An 11,077-nucleotide genomic window follows, 5' to 3' on the forward strand; every position below is an offset into this window, starting at 1 on the left:
ATCGAGGGACGTGATCGTTCCCCTCTATTCGACATTGGTGAGGCCTCATCTGGAGTACTGTGTCCAGTTTTGGGCCCCACACTTCAAGAAGGATGTGGATAAATTGGAGAGAGTCCAGCGAAGGGCAACAAAAATGATTAGGGGTCTGGAACACATGAGTTATGAGGAGAGGCTGAGGGAGCTGGGATTGTTTAGCCTGCAGAAGAGAAGATTGAGGGGGGATTTGATAGCTGCTTCCAACTACCTGAAAGGGGGTTCCAAAGAGGATGGCTCTAGACTGTTCTCAATGGTAGCAGACGACAGAACGAGGAGTAATGGTCTCAAGTTGCAGGGGGGGAGGTTTAGATTGGATATTAGGAAAAACTTTTTCACTAAGAGGGTGGTGAAACACTGGAATGCGTTACCTAGGGAGGTAGTAGAATCTCCTTCCTTAGCGGTTTTTAAGGTCAGGCTTGACAAAGCCCTGGCTGGGATGATTTAACTGGGAATTGGTCCTGTTTCGAGCAGGGGGTTGGACTAGATGACCTTCAGGGGTCCCTTCCAACCCTGATATTCTATGATTCTATGATCCCCCAAGTTATGCCCAGGATGCCTCAGTTCAAGGATTCCCTGCTATCTTCCACCCCCAAAATGCAGCCAGGATCCCCAGACTTGAGAGGAAGGGGTAAGCAGCTGGGGGTGGACGGTGCCTGCAAACTTTAGTGCCTGGAGATGTAATGGTGTTGCAGCTCAATTAAGCGTGAATAAATGCAAAGTAATGCACATTGGAAAACATAATCCCAACTATACATATAAAATGATGGGGTCTAAATGAGCTGTGACCACTCAAGGGAGAAATCTTGGAGTCATTGTGGATAGTTCTCTGAAAACATCCACTCAATGTGCAGCGGCAGTCAAAAAAAAAGGGGGGAACAGAATGTGGGAAATCTTAAAGAAATGGATAGATAAGAAGACAGAAAATATCGTACTGCCTCTATATAAATCCATGGAGCACCCACATCTTGAATATTCTGTGCAGATGTAATCGTCCCATCTCAAAAGAGATATATTGGAATTGGAAAAGGTACAGAAAAGGGCAGCAAAAATTATTAGGGGTATGGAACGGTTGCTGTATGAGGAGAGATTAATAAGATTGGGACTTTTCAGCTTGGAAAAGAGACAACTAAGGGGGGATATAATAGAGGTCTATAAAATCATAACGGGCTTGGAGAAAGTAAATAAGGATGTGTTATTCTCATAACACAAGAACTAGGGGTCACCAAATGAAATGAATAGGCAGCAGATTTAAAACAAACAAAGGGAAGTACTTCTTCACACAACACACAGTCAACCTGTGGAACTCCTTGCCAGGGGATGTTGTTGTGAAGACCAAGACTAGAACAGGGTTCAAAAAAGAACTAGATAAATTCATGGAGGATAGGTCCATCAATGGCTATTAGCCAGGATGGGCGGGGATGCTGTCCCTAGGCTCTGTTTGCTGGAAGCTGGGAATGGGTGACAGGGGATGGATCACTTGATGATTCCCTGTTCTGTTCATTCCCTCTGGGGCACCTGGCATTGGCCACTGTCGGAAGACAGGATACTGGGCTTGATGAACCTTTGGTTGGACCTGGTGTGGCTGCTCTTATGTTCTCCGTCATGTGTCACTAGCCATAGACATAGATCATAGAGTATCAGGGTTGGAAGGGACCTCAGGAGATCATCTAGTCCAACCCCCTGCTCAAAGCAGGACCAATCCCCAATTTTTGCCCCAGATCCCTAAATGGCCCCCTCAAGGATTGAACTCAAAACCCTGGGTTTAGCAGGCCAATGCTTAACCCAGTGCTCATCCCACTGAGCTCTCCCTCCCCCTCCTACAGTCTTCCTCTCTACCAGCTGAGCTATGAAACTAATGCAGCAAGTGTCTCTCAGTGCAGGTACGTTTTTGAACACAGGTCACTCAGTAGCATTGGTTATTGTCCCTAAACAAATTATTTCCCCATTATCCCTGCACTGGTTGCCGAATTGGCAGAGCCACTCTCAAGCCAGTCTGAGTGTGCGTGTGGATCTTAGCAGCAGTTTGGAAATGGGAATGTTAATTAGGAATCTCTGCCCAGTCTTAACGCTGGTGTCGTCCCTGCTGCCCCCTCACTCATGCAAGAATCTTCAGTGACTTTTCAAAAAGGGAAGGAAAACTGGCTCACCGACTGCTATGAGTTTTTCTTTACAATGGGACGTAGAAAGAAAGCAACTCAAGACATGGTTCTACAGAGATTTGAACTCAGATCACTGGATTCAAAGTCCAAAGTGCTGCCCGTTACACCACAGAACCAGGAATAATGGGAAAAATGTATCAGTGTCCTAATCTGAAGGTGCACAGTTTGGCCCTCAGAGAGGGCAGGTTTTGCTCTGATCATGAATATAAAAACATAAGAATGGCCATACTGGGTCACACTAAAGGTCCATCTTGCCTAGTGTCCTGTCTTCTGACAGTGGCCAATGCCAGGTGCCCCAGAGGGAGTGAACAGAACCGTGATCATCAAGTGATCCATCCCCTGTCGCCCATTCCCAGCTTCTGGCAAACAGAGGCTAGGGACAGCATCCCCGCCCATCCTGGCTAATAGCCATTGATAGACCTATCCTCCATGAATTTATCATGTTCTTTTTTGAACCCTGTTCTAGTCTTGGCCTTCACAACGTCCTCTGGCAAAGAGTCCCACAGGTTGACCGTGGGTTGTGTGAAGAAACACTTCCCTTTGTTTGAATTAAAAAGATGTTTTGTCAAAACATGTTTTGAACACAACAATGACTAAAAAGTGCCCTTCCCCTCACCAGTCCCCAGCTTTTCTCTAACAAATGTATTGAGAGAGGTTTTTGAAATGAAGGTTAACAGTTAATTAGCACATTATGATTAAGGTTGGGAGTTTGTCATGGAGGTCAAAGTTTGGATTTGGGTGTGGGAGGGGGCAGGGGCCGGGAACAGGGTAAGGCAGGCTCTGGGTGGCGCTTACCTTGAGGGCTCCCTGAAAGGGGTGACATTCCCCTTGCTCAGCTGCTAGGCAGAGGAGCGGCCAGGCAGCTGTGCACCCTGCCTCCACCCAGAGCGCTGACTTTGCAGCTCCCATTGGCCGGGAACTGCGGCCAATGGGAGCTGCGGGAGCGGTGCCTGCAGGCAGAGGCAGCGTGCAGAGCTGCCAGGCCATGCGTCCGCCTAGCGGCTGAGCGAGGGGATGTTGCCCCTTCTGGGGAGCCTTCCAGGTAAGCAGCACCCAGAGCCTGCCTCACCCTGTTCTGTGCCCCAACTCCCTGTCCCCTCCCCCACCCAATCTATGCTGCTGCTGGGGAAGTGGGGGAGGTGTGGAGCCAGGTAGGAAGCCTGCTGGCCCCACCAATCCCCCTCCCCTCCCCCAGCACCAGCGGGGGTCCCAGGCCATGTGTCGTCCCCCCCCCAAGCAGCCGGGCCACCCTCCCCCAGCACCCATAGGGCCCCCGGGAAGCCCCCCCTCCAAGTTTTATTCTTTGGTATTTTTAGTAAAAGTCATGGACAGGTCAGGGGCCGTGAATTTTTTTTTTTTACTGCCCATGACCTGTCCCTGATGTTTACTAAAAATACCCATGATGAAAATGTAGCCTTAATTATAATTAAAGGAAAGCAAATGACCTGGGGTTCTAAACTTCAGTATTTTTGTCCCCAGTGCTGTCATTTTTGTTACATCCTCCGTTTCTATTCCTCTCTCTTTCCCCTTCTCTGATAATGAGCAACCGTAAGAGAAGAAGAGGTTAAAACCTGTGCTAGGGGGCGGCTAGGTTTGGATGACGAATTTAAAACCATCACAGCACCCTCCAGTGTGACACTGACATGATCAGATTCTGACCTTCCATTGACACTTCACCAACAACCGTTTCCCTGAAGTACGTTGCTGATTATTTCAATGGCTCCGACACCGACACCTGCTGCCCATCTGGCTGGTTCATTGCGCTGTTTGGAACCTGCACCTAAAATCACCCCCTTCTTGGGCGCAAGATTCAAAACTGCCCAAGGAAACCCCATTGGTTTTCAAGTGCTATATGGGCAGGGAGGCGAGGGGACAGCACAGGGGTCTCTGAGCTCCTCCTTTGTCACAGGGAGTGGGGTCTCGTGGGCTAGAGCAGGGGGGCTGAGTCAGGACTCCTGGGTTTTAGTTCTCTGGGAGAAGAGTGGGGTTTAGCGCTCGGCACAGGGAGAAGGGGAGCCAAAGACAAAACACCTCCCCTTTCAGCATCAATACACATTCAATAATCACATGGCTTCTCAATCCTTAGGTTCTGGAGCCATGGTGTGTCTATTTCATGTCACTTCTTATTGTTAAAAGTTTTGGGTACTTTGCACAGAAACGTTATTTCCTTGGGAGTGTTTGAGGAGTGGAAGCTGCATTGATTTAATTTTAAAAAAAAAAAAGAAAAAGAAAAAAAGAAAGATTAAAATATTTCCCAGACAGCTCGGTCCCAACCTTCCTCCCTCGCTGCTGCCAGTGAAGTTTAGTTCTGCCCCACAGCCCCGATAAGTGCTTGGTGCACGTCCGGGGTTTGATCTGAAGTGAATGTAGGGGTGACTCTGATCACCTGGACTAGAAAAATTCAGACACAATTCTAAGCTTCTTCGTTTTCAGTTTAAACCCATTTTAACTGAAAAATTCCTGGGTTCTACAAAAAGTGTGGTTCATTTTTTTCTGATTTTCACCCTGCTTTTGTAATTTAATTATGTAAAAAATAACTTGTTTTATTAGGAAAATACAATACATTGTGTGAGATATATGTATTACGATAATACATGAGTCTGTGTGTATATGCAAAGCCTCCTGTTGAAGAAAGGCTCTGAATAAGTCTAGAACAGGGCCACATCTGGGTGAGGAAACTGTATGTAGGGCCATGAATGTAGGGCTGGGGAAGGGGGTTGGGGTGCGGGGTGTGGGAGGGAGTGCAGTGTGCAGGAAGGGGCTCAGAGCAAGGGGTCGGAGTGCAGGAGGGGTGCGGCAAGAGGCTCAGGGTGGGGGTTGGGTTGCAGGAGGGGGTGCAGAGTGTAGGAAGGGGCTCAGGGCAGGGGGTTCGAGTGCAGGAGGGGGTGCAGAGTGTGGGAAAGTGCTCAGGGCAGGGAGTTGGGGCGCAGGATGGGGTGCAGGGCGCAGGAGGGGGTTCAGGGCAGGGCATTGGGGTGCAGGGAGGGCTGCAGAGTGCAGGAGGGGGCTCAGGGCAGGGGGTTGGGATGCAGAGTGCAGGAGGGTTCAGGGTGTGGGCTCTGCCCTGGCGCTGCCTACCTGGAACTGCTCCGGGATGGCAGCAGTGCGCAGCAGGGCTAAGGCAGGCTCCCTGCCTGCCCTGGCCCCGTGCCACTCCTGGAAATGGCTGGCACTACGTCCCTGTGGCCCCTGGGGGAGGGGGAGAAGAGGGCTTCGCGCATTGCCCTCACCTGCAGGTACCTTCCCCAAAGCTCCCATTGACCGCGGTTCCCCATTCCTGGCCAATGGGAGCTGCGGGGGGGGGGGGGGAGGAGGCGGGTGCGTCTGCAGGCAAGAGCAGCTTGCGGCACCCTCTGCTCCCCCATCCCCCAGGGGCTGCAGGGACGTGGTGCTCTTGCCTGCAGGCACCGTCCCCCGCTTCCAGGAGCGGTGCAGGGCCAGGACAGGCAGGGAGCCTGCCTTAGCCCTGTTGCACCACTGGGCTGACAATCCTGCAGGCTGGATCCAAAGCCCTGATGGGCCGGATTTGGCTGGCGGGCTGTAGTTTGCCCACCCCGGTCTAGAAGATACACACAATAAACAAACAGGCATGCATGCCAGCTCTGAAGTGGTGCACCTCTGCACATTTCAAGCTGTTAGCAACAGGAGAAAAGGATGAAGCTGAGTGTATGCACTGCAAATGGTGTGGCCCAGTTATTAAATGTCAATATGTATAGCCTAATAGTTGTAAGTCTGCAACAGTAACCTGTTCATTCAAACGAAAAGTTTTATTTGGGGATTAGAGAGAGATTGTTTTCTTAAACTCATTTTGTTTTGAGTTCTGTTTTAGTTCTGCAACAAACCACACCAATGAATGGAATTCAAAGCATTCATCTACTAAATACTTTTTCCCCCTGTCTTTCCATCCACCAAAATAAACCCCGATAATTACCCAGAAACATTATTAATAGTTGTTTGCACTGATTTTCACCTGTTTTTGTGGTGGTGGTAATAAACACTAATCAATTCCCGGGAAAAATTAAATAAAATAGAACCTGAAAATGAAGGACCCTAACAACACTATGTGTGGTGAAGGAGATACAGATGTGTTGTTTGACTGTTTTTCTCATTTAAAATGTACTTGATCATTTCCATGGCAAAAATATTTGTACAAGACCATGAAAAAAGGAAGAAACCATGAAAATACCCAAGGGAGAGAGGGGGTTTCTGAGGGGCGGGGTAGAGATGGAGATTTTCATGAAATGGGGAGAGGCCAAAGTAGGGCCTTTCCCTGAAGCAAAGCAGGAGTTTTTTGTGCAGTTTCATTTTAACCAGAGCCCCCATCCTGTAGCCCCTACTGACACCTGCCCCCCAACATGTGACCTAGAGCCACTGGTGAGTCCTGAGACAGCCCCACTAGTCTGGCCCTCCTCCCCAGTGTGAAAACTGCAGATCCCCCAGCGCTCCCTCTCCTAGGGGTCTGTTGAAAGGCAGCGACCTGCTTGATAAGATAGCGGTGAGTATCCCTGCTCCTGCTACAGGAGACCAGAGTTTGATTTTCCCGTCCCCCTGGAAGGCTGACTGTCTGACACACTTGGAAGTTTCATGCTAATTCAGACTCACCTGCTGATCAGCCTGGGGCTTGCTTTCAATGCTGCAAGTGATTTGAATCCTTGAGAGGAGAACTAGGGTGACCAGATGTCCTGATTTTATAGGGAAAGTTCTGATTTTTGGGTCTTTTTCTTTTATAGGCTCCTATTACCCCCCACTCCATCCCGGTTTTTCACACTTGCTGTCTGGTCACCTTAAGCAGAACCCACAATTCCAGCTTCTTTGTCTCATTGCGACATGATGCAACCAAGTCTGTTGCTGTCCAGTTTGTGGTGAATCTCTTTCTGTTTTCTTCATTGTTCCTGGGGATGGGAGTTTTCCCATTCATCACATATCTTGATGGGAGGGGAAAGGGAGAGAGAAGAGGTATTTTTTTTTCGGTTTCTTTCTCTCTCGTCACTTTGTTCTTTCCTTCTCATCCGGGAGCACCCCTTTCATTTCAGATGGTGGAGTGACCCGCCCCCCCTTCCCCATTCTCAGCATTCAGGAGCCTTTGGAGCAGAAAAATTTGAGGGGCGGGGGGAGCAGGAGGTGTGAATTGTTGGCAGGAAGGAGTCCTAGCAGCTCTTCTGAGAAATGACTCGCCCGTCTCTAGAGTCTCTCCTGTGGGCTCTGAGAAGCAGGATGGGGCCTGTATGATAAAGTTCATGCAACATTCCCCTTTCATCTCAGCCCTGGGATGTCGCCAGTAGCTGCTGTCCCCTGGTGGCAGCAAAGGAAGTTTCCACCCACCCAGGAGACCCCAGCCTGGAACTAAAGTCAGCTTCAGGCTTCTCCTCTCTCCCTTCTTGGAATCAAGCTCATGTTTTTTACCAAGAGTTAAAGCAGCCCAAACCCCCAGAGTCTGGAGCAATGTCACAAGTTTGCATTCTCTCCATGGAAGACAATTTGTTAAATCCCAGATGAGTGGAGTGAAATCAGTTCTCAGCCTGAGTCCTTTGCTCTTAATCCTGAGGATATTGTCTCACCATGGGGCGATTTCCCGCCTCTCTTTCCTACAGAAGCACAATTTTCTTTGCACAGACACAGGAACAGCAAGATCTTTCTCTGTCCCTCGTGCAAAGCAGGGTGTCAAATTCCGTGGAACCTTCCTCTTCTGCGATGGAAACAGTGAACAAGCAGGGGGCCCTGGGCACCTCCAGCCCTGGCCGTGAGATGTTCCCTCCCCTCTTTCTTTATGCTGCTACAGTTATTTCATGGAATGTCTGGGATGGGGGAAAAGCTGAGTTCACTCCCTGCTGAGGGAATAAAGGACCCTCAAAATCTCAGGCCCTCAGGGAAACCCCAACCCCTGCTCCCGGGATCACTGAGGTGCTGGGGATTTCAGTAGGAAAGGGACTGTCTGAATTGTCAAGGTGGGGAATGAATAACCATCTACAACTAGATCCACCTCATTAACCACTGACACAGGCTGATCGTGCTGCAGATAGATGGGAAACCGGGAGTGAGTCTTTGCTGTAGAGCCATGGAAACAGTGACCCAATTGCACTGCAGTGAATGTGCTGGGGAAAGCTGGACTTTACAGGCAGGTGGAAATAGCAGATCCTAGAAACACCTGGAGCTCCCCACACCACTTCTGCCACCATGATCAGGTGTTGAGCTGCTCACTGAGCCCCCCAGCTCCATGACCTTCCAGCAGGGGATTGCAGCACCCTCCCCCCGCCAATGCAGGGGAGAGGGCTGAGTGTATCTCTGCCCCTGAGTCCAGGGCAGGCACTCTCTCTGCCCCACACATAGAATCTGGCCCTGCTGCAAAGTGCCCCCTAAGAACCAGCAACCTCCAGGACAGCAGGTTTGGCCCTCAGAGCAGGGACTCTGTCCCTCATGCTGCTTTTAGGCTCCCAGACGCTCTGGAAACAGGGGGGGGCCTCTGAGTGTAACCCATAGCAGCTATAGCCCAGCTGAGGATGTAGCTCAGTGGTAGAGCGCATGCTTTGCATGTATGAGGCCCTGGGTTCAATCCCCAGCATCTCCAAGTTCTCCTTTCACCCGGCTGCTTTGCTCATGCCCAGCAGGGATGTGGCCCACCAGTCTCCTTGCACGAGTTTCAATCCTGCTCCGTGAGGGGCAAATGCCAATTGCATGGAAGGTCGGGGGGGGGGTTCTGCTTCGAAGTCACCTTGGTACTTTTAAGATTCCCACCTGCTGTGCTGTTTGGGTCAATGGTGGATGAGAAGGGAGAATCCTCCAGCACTGGAGGGAAAAGTCCCATCTGCCCAGACTGAGGGGCAAGGAAACGGAGGGGCAGTCAGTGCTCAGAGAGGAGAGACGTCAGTGATTTACACCCACCAGGGGATGCTGTCCTTTTGAGGCGAGTGCAGCTGGCTTGGGATGGTGCTGACGATGGATAGAAAAAAGTCTGGAGTCAATGACAGATGAGACCATAGAAGGGGAAGGGGAAGGGCAGCTCCATAGAAGGTCCTGGGTGCTCAGATGCCCTGGCCTGTCCTAGAGAGAGAAAAGAGACAGAGGGACCCAGCCCCCCTACAGTGATCCTATGGACAAGAACCTTTTTGGGAGTGGGGAGAAGGTTTCCTCTGAGCAAAGGGAAGCTGAAATCCCCCAGTGTCCTGGAATTTAAGCAATGCAAGCTTCAAACCGTGCACGGGTGTGGGCTGAGGTGCATCAGCAGAAGGTTGGGTTGGACAGGGGCAGCAGGTTTGTATAATTTTTGGTGGTGCCCAGAATGAGATCAAGTCCTGCCCCCACCCCCCACACCTGCCTAAGGCTCTGGGAGAGAGTTTGGGTGTGGGGTCTGGGCTCATGCAGGGGGTTGGGGTGCAGGAGGGGGTGTGGGGGGCATGCTCTTGGAGAGAGTTTGGGTGTGAGGTCTGAACTGGGGCAGGGGATTGGGGGTGCGGGAGTGGGTGAAGGGTGCGGCGTTCACCTTGGGCATCTCCCAAAAGTAACCCACACCCCCCTCTGGCAGCAGCTCCCAAGCAGGAGGGCTGGTGGCATCTCTGCACACCGCTGCCCGCAGACTCCACCCCCGCAGCTCCCATTGCCACAGTTGGCAGAGTTGGCGCTCGGGGTGGGGGCAGTGTGTGGAGACCCCCCTGCCTCAGGGGCCACAGGGACGTGCCAGCTGCTTCCGAGAGTGGCACGCCACGCGGAGCGAGAGCGGGCAGGAAGCCGCCTTAGCCCCCTTGTGCTGCCGGTGATGATGGTGGGGTCCCAGGCCCTTTAAATTGCCCGGGGAGGCAGGTGGGACCGGGGAGGGGTGGGGGAAAGACACTCCCAAGGGCCTAACATTTCTTTGCACAACGATAAATCTTGGAACAGGATAGAAATGAAATGGCGGCAGAACCTAAGAAATTAAGAGCCTCCTGATTCTTCTGTGTGCATTGACTCCGAACGGGAGCTGTAATTTGACTCACTTTGTGGCTGCAGCCAGTAAAATATCAGGACAAACCCTTTATGGGATACAGACTCTATGTGACAGAGACTGACTGGGGATCCTCTCTGCAGGGCCCCAGTGGGGAAGGAAAGAGACAGGGGTTGGGAGAAGACCGGTAGAAGGAGTCAAATGGGGCTAAACCAGAATAGAGGAGATTTTCTTCCTGTTAAAATGTACTGGATTCTCATGGCTGAAAAGCCACGTCTTTAGTTAGGTTTGAAGCATCCGCCTTTCAATTACGAGGCAAAGGTGTGAACCACAGAGACTGGTAACCTAAGAAGCCCCTGCAGTGGTGCAGCTGATTAGTGCAAAGGGGACTGCTGCTGGGGTTATGAGTTCGAGCCTTACCTGGAACCCTGGTTTCTATTACACATATAACTTCCCCCCCACTTGCTTTGCACAATTCACATAGAAAGTGCCTTCCTAGGGTAATGAGAGTAAGTTCTAAAATGCAGAAGTGGGTCCCTGGCTTGGGAACACCCCCTGTCCCATACTGCCATCATTTCTGGTAGATTGTTCGCTGGTAGGGAGAATTGATTTATTTGCTACTGAGAAAGCTGCCAGGACAGGCCTCTGGGCACCAGATCTCCTTGCTTCTTCCAGCACACCCCTTGGCTTCTTCTCTGCCCCAGTCACTGCTGTAGGAGGGTCCTATATACACTGAACCTAAAGCTTTCCCAAGGCTTCTTAGTGCAGTTGGCAGCATGTCAGTCTCATAATCTGAAGGTCCTGAGTTCAAGCCTCAGAGAAGGCAACTCTTCCTGCTTCAGCTTCTCTAAAGGAAATCAGAGAAAAGAAACTATAGGAGAGTGGTTTACTAGACACACACACAGGCTTTTCCAAGGCATTAACTTTTCCTTCTCTATGGAGTTTGTATTCTCCATAGAGCAAAATA

At 50.8% G+C, this 11,077-nt stretch overlaps 1 protein-coding gene and 2 non-coding genes across 3 annotated transcripts in view; 2 read left to right on the forward strand and 1 right to left on the reverse strand.

Annotated features, from left to right (window-relative positions):
* The window catches only part of LOC125629204 (uncharacterized), a 570,105-nt gene that overhangs the window by 161,711 nt on the left and 397,317 nt on the right, over positions 1–11,077 (forward strand). The gene's annotated exons all lie outside the window — the stretch shown is intronic.
* On the reverse strand, positions 2,240–2,311 carry TRNAQ-UUG (transfer RNA glutamine (anticodon UUG)). Its single transcript has one exon. It is a non-coding gene; the product is annotated as a tRNA-Gln (tRNA).
* On the forward strand, positions 10,864–10,936 carry TRNAM-CAU (transfer RNA methionine (anticodon CAU)). Its single transcript has one exon. It is a non-coding gene; the product is annotated as a tRNA-Met (tRNA).

The sequence above is a fragment of the Caretta caretta genome, chromosome 28 (genome assembly GCF_965140235.1).
Source record: "Caretta caretta isolate rCarCar2 chromosome 28, rCarCar1.hap1, whole genome shotgun sequence".
NCBI classification, from domain to species: Eukaryota; Metazoa; Chordata; order Testudines; family Cheloniidae; genus Caretta; species Caretta caretta.